Genomic DNA, 14,750 nt, shown 5'->3' on the forward strand with positions numbered 1-14,750 from the left:
AACTGATCCCCGCTGGGAACCGCATGATGCCAATGTGCATGTAACATAATGGATATATATATATATATATATATATATATATATATATATATATATATATATATATATATATATATATATATATATATATATATATATATACATTATATTGGGAAAAAAGGGGTGAGAAACAGCACTCTCTAGTGTGATAAGGGGGTTTCCAATTTTTGGTGAATATATGGTTATGCGTACCGTGAGGAGAATAATAAAGTGCCCATCAATATATGATGTTTGGAACTCCTGTCCTTGGGTTACCAGGATATTGCCCGGAGATTCAATTCTGCCTTTCACAGCAATAGTGTCCCATGGGTTCATACAGGGTCCAAAATCATCAGTGCCACGTGATAAATATAAAGGAAGAAACTCCAATTATAATTTAAAAGGAGTTTATTTTCAAAAGTGTACAATGTGAACAAAAAATAAAAAATAGCTTACATGAAGGTGCTGTAGTAGAACACAGACCGCTCTTGAAAGAAGAATTAATGGGGGAAATGTAATAGGATGAGAGATTCAGGAAGTGAGAGATTTGGTAAAAAAAAACCCTGGAGGTTTCTTACCAAAGCTCTCACTTTGTGAATCTGTCATCCTATAAAATTCCACAAATTGTGGTCACAACACAAATTGATTTTAATTTAGCTTTCTCTTCTGTTCATTTGCATTTTGTTATTTGCTAAAAAATAAATGAACACCTATTTTTGAAAGTTTTCTTACTTTGCAGCATTTTTTACACCCCTGCCTAAAACATTTGCACAGTACTGTGTGCTGTGAAGTTTTCACTGTATACCACTACGGGTATAATCAATAGCAGTCGAAAGTGCCGTCTTGTTGGAAAGACAGCAGCTTCCAACTGATTTAGGTCAGAAGGGGTTCTGACCTATTCGATTAGGGCAGTTTTTTTCTGAAAAGTCAGAAACTTGGTGGATTGGCAGAATAGCCACTAATCCACCTGCTTTTGTCAGAAACATGGCCAAATCTGACAGGTTTTGGCCCTGTTTCCGAAAATCTCAATCCGACTTTAAAAAAAGATGGACTAAGGCAGGAAATCTGTCTCCGGGTGAGCATCAGCAGCAAACCTGGCACCATCCAGCTGCCTCCTCCATCTCTCACCCGTCTCACCGCTGGGCGGGGTGAAAGCAGCTCACTCGGCATCGTCCCACTTCCCACCACTTCCTCCTATTGTTCACTCAGTCCCGGCGCCGGCCATGTGAGCAGCAGCACCCAAATCCGACAGTCGGATTTGGCCGCTGATTGAAAAGATAGTGTTGGATCCATTTCGAAAACTGAATGTCGGAATGGATCCGACACTAATTGAATATACCCCTATATCTGCCTCTCATATCTTCTGCAGCTAGTCTCCATGAAGCCAATACAGACCTACACATGTGCATGTTCCTTCGGGGATAAGAGCAATTTAACTTGTTATACTTGTTCAGTGCCCATTATGTCTGTGAAAGGAAAACTCCCTAATAAAATGAGTATATATTGAGGCATTGCAAAAGAGTAGTAAAGAAGTGCCAACGCAGTGTAATAAATAATACATTTAATGAGTGTGCAGGAAATGCATTCTCTATATAAAGTACTGTACACATACAATGTATTTATAATGTATTTGTCAAGGGAGTTTACAGCACTACCCAGATGTGCCGGATTCAGAGAACACTGGCGCGCTGTGTGCACCTACCCCCTGGCAATAATCATGTAACCCCCTGGCAATGAGGGGGCACAACATTTCTAGTTATGCCACTGCTGGAAGGACTAGTAGCCTAACTACTGCCTTCTGGGGATGCTTCCATAAAAATACAACATATTTACAATTAAAATGCGGCGCCGGTTGTATACCGGCTGTCGTGGTTAGTAATTGGCTGCAAGGCCGCAAGCTATGATTTGCTCGCAGGCCAGCTCTATATTTGAAATGGCTGCTGGACAAAGCGACTAGGTGAGAGATGCGTGGGTTCCATGTTCCCCCCCTTGGCGAAGGCAAGTGGAAGGAACAGCGGTGGAGGCCAGCCTGGCCCAGGCGGTAAGTAGTGTATAAGTGGCACTACAGTGGGTATTTTGTGTAAGCAGCACTTGCGGGAGCAATATGGAAGCAATTCAGACCGGATCACTGCTAAGTGAATTCGCACAGATTATTTATGAACTGTGCGTGCGTATGGACCGCAATGCGCATGTGTGATGTCTGCTAGCAAAGGAATCCTGCTACTTTATTCGTTTGCTAGCCGTTCCCAAACTAATTGTCAGGAAGTAGACATCTGGTGGGTGGCAACAGTCTGTTTCATGGGAGTGTTAGGCATGCAAATATAATGTCTGTATCTGTGAAAAAGCAGGTGTGCCCAAGGGTTTTAGGGGAGGGTGTATGACGTCAGTTACAGGCCATATATGCCTGTATTCATCACAAGTCCTGGGCTACGTGGTGCTTTTAGTTAGTGGAAAAATCATTTGATGGTGAGCCTCTAACAAAGGATTTTGTCATTTCTGCTTGGCTGCGAATTCTATGCAAGCTGTATACATCCAACGTGCACCGCATGCACATTAGCTTGCAAAGCGAAATTTCACTATAGCATGGCAGCCTCTATGTGAGTGGCCATGACAAATTGAACACACATACACACGCACTCGCACACAGCAGTGCAACTTTGGGGCGGCGGGCCGTGGTTGCGCCCTTGGGAATGCCCAGTGAACACTGGGTGTTCCCATGGAAATTCACTGGTGACCCAGGTGAGGGGGGCGGACAGCTGACATGAGCCACAGTGTGAATACTACACAGAGCCGGCCTTAGGCATAGGCAAACTAGGCAATTGCCTAGGGCATTTGGAATGCCTAGGGGCATCAACAGCTTCTGCTGATTATTATGTGTGTGAGTGAGGCTGTATCTGCATATGAAATAGTGTATTCATGGAAATCACTGTAAAATAGCATTCCGTATGCAGGTACAGCCACAGTCGCACACAGAATATAGGCATGCCGCATATCATTTTAATCATTGGAAGCTCCTTGTATGTGCTGGTCATAACAATGCAAATAAGATGAATTTTCAGCAAAAAAGGCACCCAACATTAGCAGAACTGGCCAGGCGCTGCATGGCCTATTGAGGCAAGATGTATGAGGAAACATCTGTATCCAAGCAGAGGCAGAGGTCACAGTGTTAGCGGCTGTGCGAGTGCTATCTGCGGGTGGGTTGGTTTTGCAATAGTGTTCGGCATATGTGTAAGGGGCATTATGTGTGTCATGTATAAATGCATTAATAATGTGCGACATATGTGTAACATGCATTATGTGTGTGATGTGTATAAGGGCATTAATAATGTGCAACATATGTGTAAGGGGCATTATGTGTGTCAATATGTGTATGAAGGGCATTAATAAAGGTTGGCATAATGTGTAAGGGGCATTATGGTTATAAGGACATTAATCATGTGTGTCATGTGTAAGGGGCATTACTGTGTGGTATTATCAGGGGTGCAGAGAGAAAGGGGTAGGGGGTACAACTTACCCAGGCCAAAGTCTGATGGAAGGGCCCAGTGGGGGCCCCGGCCCCCTCCCCTTAAGTGACAGAAGCAGCTGCAGCTCTTCTCCTCTGCCCAGCACACACTGCTTTGTGCTGGGTTGCAGTGTGGCCATGGAGGTGCTTAAAATACAATATTTTCTCAGGATTTTTTTCTAAGGGTATAATGTGAATAATGTGAGGAGTAATGTACATAAGGTAAAGTGGTACTGCTGTGTGATGTAACGTGAATAAGGGACACCATCACATGATATAATGTGAATAAAGTTGCACTACTGAATTGGGGGTACTATTGTGTGGCCATGCCCCTTCACAGCAAGAACACACCCCTCTTTGGGCTGCGCACCGAATGTGTGCGCTGTTTCTATTTAAAATATTGCGGGTAGGATCATCTAAATGATGACTGCTATGATGTGGGTTGGGGCTGGGAAAGGGGAGCAGGGTCAGAGGCGGAACTAGTGGCGGTGCTAGGGGGCACCAGCCAAAATCTTGCCTAGGGCATCATTTAGGCTAGGGCCAGCTCTGATACTACATACCGCGAGGAACTTTAACTGTGCACCTCTCCATATGCTGGTGAGTGGGAGGCCCTCGTTACACAAGAAGGCTCCATCTAACCATTGCTGCTTCATTGCCTTTGTGACAGCTGATTCCGGCTGCCGACGGAGGCTGCACATTGGCCCATATTCTGGTTCACTCGCAAAGGTAAATTCCATCTCAAATGGACATAATCATGTGCAGGGGGGGGGGGGGGGGCTTAATTATTGGTGTACAGCATTGTTTCTTCAGTATAAGTAATTAATAGAAAACTAGAGCTAACATGAATAGATCACCTGCAGTGTAAGAGATAACAACCCAATTGAAAATATTACCAATATTAAGGGTTCATACACAGTATCGTGGTGAGCAGCAACATGCAATGGGGACAAGGGTATAAACAATACATATTTAACTAGTTTTATTACAGTGCACAATGAATGCAATCCACTTCCCCTTTAATTAAGAATTTGGGGCCTTATTCTAGTTCACTCTTTCTGACAAAATCCTTCTGAGATGGACAAAACCATGTGCACTGCAGGTGGGGCAGATGTAACGTGCAGAGAGCATTGGATTTGGGTGGGGTTTTACTTCAAAGTGAGATCTATATTGCAGTGTAAAAATAAAGCAGTCAGTATTTACCCTGCACAGAAACAAAATAACTCACCCAAATCTAATTCTCTCTGCACATTTTAAATCTGCCCCCCCTGCAGTGCACATGGTTTTGTCCATCTAAGAAGGATTTTGTCAGAAAGAGTTAACTAGAATAAGGCCCTTAACCACTATTTATGGGCACAGGGGATTCAAAGTGCAATGCTAGATATATCATCATACTTACCAACTTTATACAGGTAGGTCTCCTCTCTGGGAAGCTGGAGAGGAGACTCTGCAGGCAACTTCTGGGGGGTAGGGGCAACCAGACCAGGCTAACACATCATTAACCCTTTCAAGTCCAACGTCTACTCAGGCTCAACAGCCCTAGCGATAGTAGCAGATACAGTGGCAAGCCACTTTAAAATAAGAACATTAACATCATTCAGCATTAAATGTAGACCATTTTTGAATAAATTTAAACCAGACTTTTTGATTGCAAAACAAAATTTGGACTGCAAATGGTTAAGCCCTGTCCCATAGTAGCAAAATGCAGAGATTTGTAGGTCAAAAATGAAGGGATGGGGATAAATGCAGCAGTTTCACACCATTTTTGCCCCACTCAGGGCCATCTTAATGTATGGGCTTCCTGCTTAAGGACCCCACAGCAGGTATGGATTGGGCCAGGAGCATAAAAGAACCACTATCCCTCTTCACAAGCTGTGGTGCATCTTGGTAGGCTGGTAGAGAATACTGCCCAGCCACTCTTATTGTGAATTGCACATAATCAAAAGAGCCAGGCAGCGTTCTCTACCTGCCTCTCAGCCTGCGCCAGACAGTGAATTTCTGTTAGTATTGTAATTGCCAGATGGCTGTAGCTATCCACCAATCCGAGTACAGCATTCTCTAGATGCCTACCAGCTTTCAACCAGACAGTAAATTATATGGCTTGAGCTATCCACCAATCAGTGCTGACAGCCTTTCACTGTACAGAAGCATGTGGAGAGATGGCGCAAGACAGGAGGAGGGGTAAATTATTAATTATTTTACCATTTTCCTGAGAATGAGTGTATAGGGGCCAGAGTGCATTGCCTGGGGATTACAATGCTATTAAGATAACTCTATCCAATCCTCTTCAAAACAGCTGTGATTTCCTATGGTTTCTCCTAATCCTTCCTGCTTTTCATGAGCCAATCGAAACTCGCGGTCTGGCAGCCAATCAAAAGCCACCACTGACCATGAGCTTTGATTGGTTTGTGAGTCGGCAGGAGATTTTAAATAGCTGCAGACCTGCTCTGAGGAAAGCCGGCAGCCCACCACTCTCTGCCCGGCTGTCACTGCTGTCAATTCTGCTTAGTTGGCATTGGAATTTTACTACCCCGTGACAATGAGCATTTCACTCCCCTTGGCAATGTGCATTTAACTCCCCCAACCCCCCGGCAATGAGCATTTAACTACCCTGTGGCAATGAGCAGGTAATCCCCCTTGGCAATGAGCATTTCACTCCCCCTTCGCAATGAGCATTTCACTCCCCCCTTGGCAATGAGCATTTAACTATCCTGTGGCAGTGAGCATGTAATCCCCCTTGGCAACAAGCATGAAATCCCCTTGGCAATGAACATGAAACCCCGTTGGCATCAAGCCCCAAATTTTTGACCCTCACCTCCGGCAAGCACTGTTCCTATTTTTACGTATCAGTTGATAATCCACCCACAATATCAACAGTGAGGGGTGCTAAAAATCTATGTTTGCTTACCAAAAAATATTAGACTAGGGCCAGCCCTGCTTGTGCCAGTACTGGGGTCAGTGTAGGCCTCAACTGTGTTAGGTGCTGAACATGTGTATGCAGTAGCATCAGACTGCCATTTAAGCTAAACTGATAGGGGAGTCCTATCAGTGGGGATGATTACTGACACATACTGCCTAAAATGTATGGGTGCCGGAAGGGGACCTGACAGTCATTTACCCAACGCCAGGATCCCGACTGTTAAAACACCGACAGACGGGTTCCCGACGGCCATCAGCTATTCTCCCTCGTGGGGGTCCAAGACCCCCATAGAGGGAGAATAGAATAGCGAATAGTCGGTCTAATGACTGTCAGGATCCTGACTGTCGGAACCCTATCCCACACCCAAAATTTACAGTCAGATGAATAAGAGGCAGCTTACTGCTGATATAACTGGTGGCTGGTGCTGCGAAAGCCTGCCTGTATGTTTGCTGAGGATAACACAGGGGGTGGGGCCCGCACTCACAGAAGGTCTCATTTACTATTAAATGCACCCAATTCCCCAAAACCACTCACAACTGCAGCAGTAATCTCTGATCCCTGCCCTGCCGCCAGCCACATCCCACCATAGGTTTCTATGGGGGATGCAATGCTGCCAAATATATCACTATCGGGCCGCATCACATTCTGAGATGGCAGTAGCATACGGACTACAGACTGCACATGGTGCAGCTGTGCGGCAGTGCGGTCAGTGGGGCTGACAGTGCATAGGCAGACCCCCGGCTCCCGGCAACGCAGTGAAGATGGCGGCGGCCACGGGTGTAGCTTCTGAGCGGCCTGTAACAGTGAAGACACCGGGAGCTGCAGAGGGAGACCTGAGGGCGGCGGCTGCAGTGAAGACCCCGGCGGCTGATGACAGTAGTGGACGATGGGGAGATGTGCAGCTAAAGACGTCAGGACCTGCTGGAGGATTGGAGCAAGCCACATAGGGGGAGGCTTGCCGACAGGCATCTATTGAGCCTAGGTAAGTGCCCTGTGTGCAGCTATTCAGTGGGGTGGCATCACAGAGACTCAGTAAGCTGCAAGCTTCGCAGCTTACAAAGTCAATCAGAATGACCCTCATTGTGCCACACACCGCAATGACCATTACACATTATGCCAAACTTCATGCTCAATGCCAAGGGGGTTTTACGCTCAATACCAAAGGGGTTTTATGCTCGATGCCAAAGGGGTTTCATGCTCGATGCCCCAGGGGAGTGAAATGCTCATTGCCAACGGGGATTACATGCTCATTAGCCTTGGGAGAGTTGCATTCTTGTAGAGTGACAGATGGTGGGCAGCCCAGCTGTATTCAGAGCAGGTCAGCGGCTATTTCAAATCCTGCACTGCTAGTGAGCCATTTGGAGCTCACAGTCCAGCAGCTACCACTGCCGCTAGCAAGCAAGCATAAGATTTGAAATAGCTGCTGGCCTGCTCTGAATACAGCCAGGCTGCCCACCGCTTTCTGCCCAGCCAGTCTCCCTGTTACCGTGAGCAGCAGCACACAGTAAGGTTCCATAGTAATCAGGGTGATGACAGCAATGGAGAAGAAACCGTCAGCGCCCTGATTACTACGGCGCCTTACTCAACTGCATAGTCTGCATAATGGGTGGCCCAGCCCTGCTCATAGCACAGCAAACAGGTCTGAATTGGGCCCCTTGTCACCCACTGTCTCCTTGTCACCCTTTGTCTCTCCCTGTCACCCCTGTATCTTCTTGTCACCCATTGCTTTGTGGCATATTTTGAACTTGGGTTGAGGAGGATGAGGGCCCAAAGCATATTTTGTGTCTGGGCCCAGAACTCATGGGTTCCACCACTGCATATTATCTTTACTGATATTCTTTGTAATGTATGTATAAAGACATTGGGCGGTATTCAATGAGGCTGATTCGCCAGGTTTTTATGGCGATTTTGTGCTGTAAGGCGAATTTCTGACTAAAACGGTGAATCCCCCTATTCAATGACCAGATAGCGAATACATTTCAAGGTTTTTTACGCCATGATTCACCGAGTAGCAATCGCTATCTTTTTATGGTGAAGTGAAATGTGAACTTTTAAACTAAAGTGTTTAGTTTTTTACATTTGGTGTCAAAAAATCTGGAATTTTATTCTGAGGAAGGGCATGCTATTTTTATTCATGTGCTGTAAGCACATGAATATATATTTAATTTAAAAAAATATATATATTTTTTTTTTTACACAGACCAGCCAGCAGGGGGAGCCGAGCCGCTCATTAGATATTCATATATTCACTTCACCCGATCATTACATATGCATGATCGGGTGTAGTGATTATACCCGGTCCCCTGCTGGCACCCCCGGGGGGCAGCCTGTGCTGCCTGGCACCCGGGGAGCCCACCTCCCCCCCACAAACATTCTGGGGCAGGCAGGGAGACTTCCATCTCCCTGCCTGCCACCGTCCTCAGGCTCCTTGCGGCATTCGCCGCAGGAGCTCAAATTCGCCAGTCAGGGGCAGCGAGCCCCTGACTCGTTGAATACCGGAGCCGGCGAGGCTCTGGAACGCAGCGAGCAGTGGCGAATGTGCAGCGAATCCTAAACAGGATTCACTGCACGTCGCCGGTATTCACATTGAATACCGCCCATTAGCTACATATTGGTGTCACTTCATGTATTGCAGTTGAACCAGTGCATGTACATAAATCTTGTTAGAATGTCAGTGAGGAAGTCATTACAAAAGAAACTGCTTTTAGCCAGAAGTTATAAATATTTGTTCAGCGCACAGACCTAAACCATAGTAACCAGTCCATACTACATTGTTTAGCATGCAGCTAAAGATTTAAATCAATGTAAACAAGCACTTTTTTTGATTAAATATATGTTAAAAATATTTAATAGAAATGTGTACGTGGGAAACATTTTTCAAATGAAGAGAAGTATTAGAACACGAGGACATGCACTGAACCTGGAGGGAGGGAAGTTCAGGGGAATTCTGAGGGAAAAATCACTTCACAGAATGGGCAGCGAATAAGTGGAATAGACTCCCATCAGAGGTGGTAGAGACAGAGGGGACACATGGGGGGTTATTCTAGTCCATTCTTTCTGACAAAATCCTTCTTAGATGGACAAAACCATGTGCACTGCGGGTGGGGCAGATGTAACTTGTGCAGAGAGAATTAGATTTGGGTGGGGTTTTTCTTCAAAGTGAGATCTATATTGAAGTGTAAAATCATGCAGTCAGTATTTTCCCTGCACAGAAACAAAATAACTCACCCAAATCTAATTCTCTCTGCACATGTTACATCTGCCCCCCTGCAGTGCACATGGTTTTGTCCATCTAAGAAGGATTTTGTCAGAAAGAATGAACTAGAATAAACCCCATGGTGAGATATGCACTATTTTTTTATTCGATTTTGGTTATAGAAGCAAAATCGAATAGCCATCCAATGGTTTTTCTACAGTGTCTGCTCCCGTGTAGTGTAAATCGAATAGAAAAATAGTCTTGTCTCAGGCAAGACTATATAGTATAGATCTGTACTACATCGTCAAATTGAATGCATTTTGTGTACCGTCCAATTCGATCCCAATCGAATTGCAAGCAAAATCTCACCGTGTGTACCCACTATTAGACAGTTTAGCGGTACTTGTTTCCTAGCACGGCCACAATCGTTTGGGACGCGTATAACTTCACAGGTATACGCGTCCCCTCGCGGGGCTCGCTGCGCTCGCCACACTATTCTATTCTCACTCCACGCCGACGTGGATAGTAGGGGAATGAAAAGGTCGGAGGACGCGCACCGCCGCCCCTCGCGGGCTCGCTGCGCTCGCCACGCTTCGGGTTGGCGTCTATCGTGGGGTGGGTTGTACGACGTTAAATTTGGGGGGGGTTGGGAAATATTTTACATTGAATCCAATGTAAAATCGGGTCCCAGGGACCCGATTTACATTTCATAAAAAAAAAAAAATCGGGTACAAAATCGGTCGGTCGCGTCGATCGCATCGCATGCGACCAAATCGCATGCGATGCGATTGACCCGATTTTTCCGACACGACCACCCCGATGTAAATCGGTGTGGCCGTGTTAGGAAACAAGTACCAGTTTAGCAATTTAAATATGCATGGGATAAACATAAGGACATCCTTACAAAGAAATAAGGATCGAATAGGGTTTGAGCTTATATTACAATATTGTTAAAAAGGGACAGATTTATAGGCCAATTGGTTCTTATCTGCTTTCAAATTCTATGTTTGTATTAAAGGGATAAATATAGAAATGATATAAAACACTAGTCATTCCATTATATACAGTATGAGGAATACAAAGGGAGCTTTGTTACTAACACAAATGTGCTTCGATTGTTTTCAAAGGGCAACATTTTCTTTGTATGTTCTCTTAATCAGTAAAATAAGCAAATAACACAATTCTTAAATGAGGTGTAGCTGATAAGATGTCCATATGTTCAACATGTGCGAAAGATCTATACATTGATCCATCAGACATTAAACAAACCCTACAAATTGTCTATGAATTTTCAAAGTATTAATATCCGTTGCTCATGAGTTTTAAGGTCCATACACACTGGGCGATTATACCCAGCGTGTATGGACAGTGATGATCACTATCATCGCTGGGGGGAAAGCTGCTCAGTGCATACACACTGAGCGGCTTTGCCCCTGCCCGGTGCCGTCAGCAGGGAGAGGACAGCTTTGCATAGCGCAGCCGTCCTCAAAGCCGCTAATCTGCTGGTATTACCAGCAGATGAACGGCTTTCCCAGCGATGATGCGGGAGCGCACAGCATCGTTCACCGCTCATCGCCAGGCCATACACATTGGGCAGCTTTCAGCTGAAAGCCGCTCAAACTTGCTGCTTTGAGCAGCTTTCAGCTCAAAGTCGCCCAGTGTGTATGGGCCTTTACTTTGATTTTTCGCCCGGATGGGACATTCGTAGTGATCACAAACTTCTTTAGAATTAGCTGTGGACATATCTATCTTACAGAACTAACCAGAAGTGGCAGATACGTACAGATAATGATGCCAACCAAGACCAGAAGTAGGAAAGAATTAACGAAAATTATATTAAAAAGAAAAATTGAGTTTCTGCGCTAGTAGTAATTTTAGGCACCACTGATGAATGCACTTCACACGGAGGGGGAAATTTACTAAAGGAAATTTGTAAAAAAATAGGTGTATTTGTATTTAGAAATACACTTATTTTTGACATTTACTATCCCGAAAATACGGCAATTCCTATTCATATTGATAGCACATCAATACGAATAGCCGTATTTTCGGGATAGTAAATGTCAAAAATAAGTGTATTTCTAAATACAAATACACCTATTTTTTTACAAATTTCCTTTAGTAAATTTCCCCCGGACACTCAACGTATTAATATACAAATATATTATAGGCGGCCACCTACAAATCAACAATAACAATACATGGTACTTATGTAATATCTGGGCTCCCGTTTTTCTTATGAGACCGCGTCCGCTCGCCACGCTTCGGGCACGGTGGCTCACTGCGCTCGCCACACTATATAAAATCAACTCCATGCGTAGTTGGATAGTAGGGGTATGAAAAAATGGGGTGCATTTAACATGGGAGCCCAGATAATACATAAGTACCCAATACATTACTTAGCAAAGTTAATATAGAATAAGAAATTCATACAGTTAAATATAAGCCTTGGGATAATTTCATGTATATATCACTATATAAATTGATACCCAGTCCATAATCCAGCACAGATTAGTTTATATATGTATAATGCATTTGCCGTCACAAAATAAGAATGAATAGATCTCCAAATAGAAACAATTATTTTGCTCAGTCACAATTACAGTGGTGCCGGGCAGCGGTACCCACCGAGTGAAGTCTTTGATTAAGTATCGTTCACCAGTTGTATACATTTTGCATAGAAATGATGCAGTAAGCACACAGTAGCACATCTCTCACCTGCGCAAGCTGTGCGCTAAGGATCCAGCTGATGTTTGAAATAAGAGTGTCCCTCCGGTGAGAGGGATGTCGGGAGACGCCGTATGGATGGTAGGCTGGCGTGTCTCTCACCCATGCTGCTAAAGATGACACTGCAGCGGGGCCAGGGGCAAACGCAGGATTTTCAGAAGGGGGTTTCCAGAGGGGCGGAGCAAAGCACGGAGATGGACACTTAGGTGACCTAGTATATGCCGGGTCAGTTAAAGTATCATAGATAGACCAAATGTATATAAATATATAAATAATAATAATAAAAAAAAAATATATATATATATATATATATATATGGTAGATAGGTGCGGCACTCGGTTCTCTCATGAATAAATAAAGGACGACAGGACTATGTCAACATGTCGTGTCAACGTTTTAGTGCTTTATTCCGCACTATCATCAGGATACAAAAAATGGTACAGTGATCAAACCTTAAATAACATCACCAATGTGTTAGCAGCATGCAGGCGCCTCCTCCCGCAGGCGGTAGAGGATGACGTCACTGTCATGCAGCTGACTCAGATTACAAAGCATCAACTTCAATTAATGCAAGTACATATACAGCTGTCAAATAATGTGACCAAGTCATAAAGAAATACAAATGTGAATACATATAATAGTGACTGAGTCATATAAAAGATATATAAGACATATAATTATAAAAAATTATAAGAAATTTTTGAAATTACTGTGAGATGTCTACATAACAAACGTGCTAGATTGAAAAAAGAAAACAATGATAAATATATGAAAAAGTGAAAAAATACAAAAATGTAAAAATGAGGAATGTTGCAATGACAAATGACCAAAAAACGTATATTATTATCAGTCATTATCAAAAACAGTTTCAACGCACATTATTTGAACAGTATTCAAAATTATTGTAAACCAGATCTGCGGGAGGAGGCGCCTGCATGCTGCCAACACATTGGTGATGTTATTTAACGTTTGGTCACTGTACCATTTTTTGTATCCTGATGATAGTGCGGAATAAAGCACTGAAATGTTGACACGACATGTCAACATAGTCCTGTCGTCCCTTATTTATGCATGAGAGAACCGAGTGCCGCACCTATCTACCCTATGAAAATGCTTGTTTGAAGCTGTGGGGCACCGGTGGAAGCTATTTGCTGCAGTTAGAGTGCCGATCCACCATGGATCCTTTTATATATATATATATATATATATATATATATATATATATATATATATATATATATATATATATATATATATATATATATATAGGATCCCAGTGTCGGTGCGGCACTCCAAGTATACTCGGTGATAATAGGTAAAGTAGATATCTTTTATTAGCAACGTTTCGATGCTACGCAGGCATCGTTATCAAGCAGAATATCACACAAGCAACCAACTGCTGACATGTCGACCACAGATCACAGAATCTTCTGAATTGCTACCTTGGGTCACAACCTATAACCTGATGAGCCCTAATGTCAAACAAATTGTCAAAACACACTGGCCTCTGGTCCAAACCGACCCAGATGTGGGCATTCAAAATGCAAGACTCTTGACCAGCTACAAACGCTCCAGGAACTTAAAAGACATACTGGTTAAGTCAGATGCTGCCCCTGCTAAACTTTCCTGCACTACACGCAAAATGGGTTGCGTGCGGTGTCCATGCGTTACTTGCCAATTCCTTATACCTGGTTCCACATTCTGTCATCCCAGGACAGGACAGAAATTGCACATCCGTTATACTCTATCCCAGGGCTGGGCAACACCGGCCCTCCAGATGTTGCTGAACTACACATCCCAGCATGCCTTGCATCAGTTTCAGCATGGCCACATAGCAAAACTAATGCAAAGCATCCTGGGATGTGTAGTTCATTAACATCTGGAGGGCCGGTGTTGCCCAGCCCTGCTCTATCCTGTAATACTACTCATACTGTTTATCAAATCATCTGTCCCTGTGGGCTGTCATATGTCGGGTAAACCGAGCGCGCCTTCAAGGAGCCCACAGATCCGCTATAAAAAAAGCCTTGGCATCAGGATCAAGCGACCAGCCTGTCGCACGCCACTTCGCCCTACATAAACATAGTGTCATTTCTATTAAATATAGAATGATTGACCATATTCCCTTAACTTTGAGAGGAGGAGACAGGGGAGCGGCGTTATTGAGATGCGAGGCCAGGTGGATTATCAGACTTGGGACAATAGCCCCCCATGGTCTGAATGAGTATACGGGCATCTCCTCATTACTTTAGTTCAGTTTATGTTGCCATTAATGCTCATCTGTGCTCTTTCCCTTTAGAGCTTAAATGATTATTTGTTACATTATTGCTTGCGACCTTGTAACATTACGTGTTGCCTGCCGCTTACGGTGTCAGTCCTATTCAAATGTTTTG

Source organism: Crinia signifera, chromosome 3 (assembly GCF_055691185.1).
Source record: "Crinia signifera chromosome 3, ASM5569118v1, whole genome shotgun sequence".
In the NCBI taxonomy this organism is placed as follows: Eukaryota; Metazoa; Chordata; class Amphibia; order Anura; family Myobatrachidae; genus Crinia; species Crinia signifera.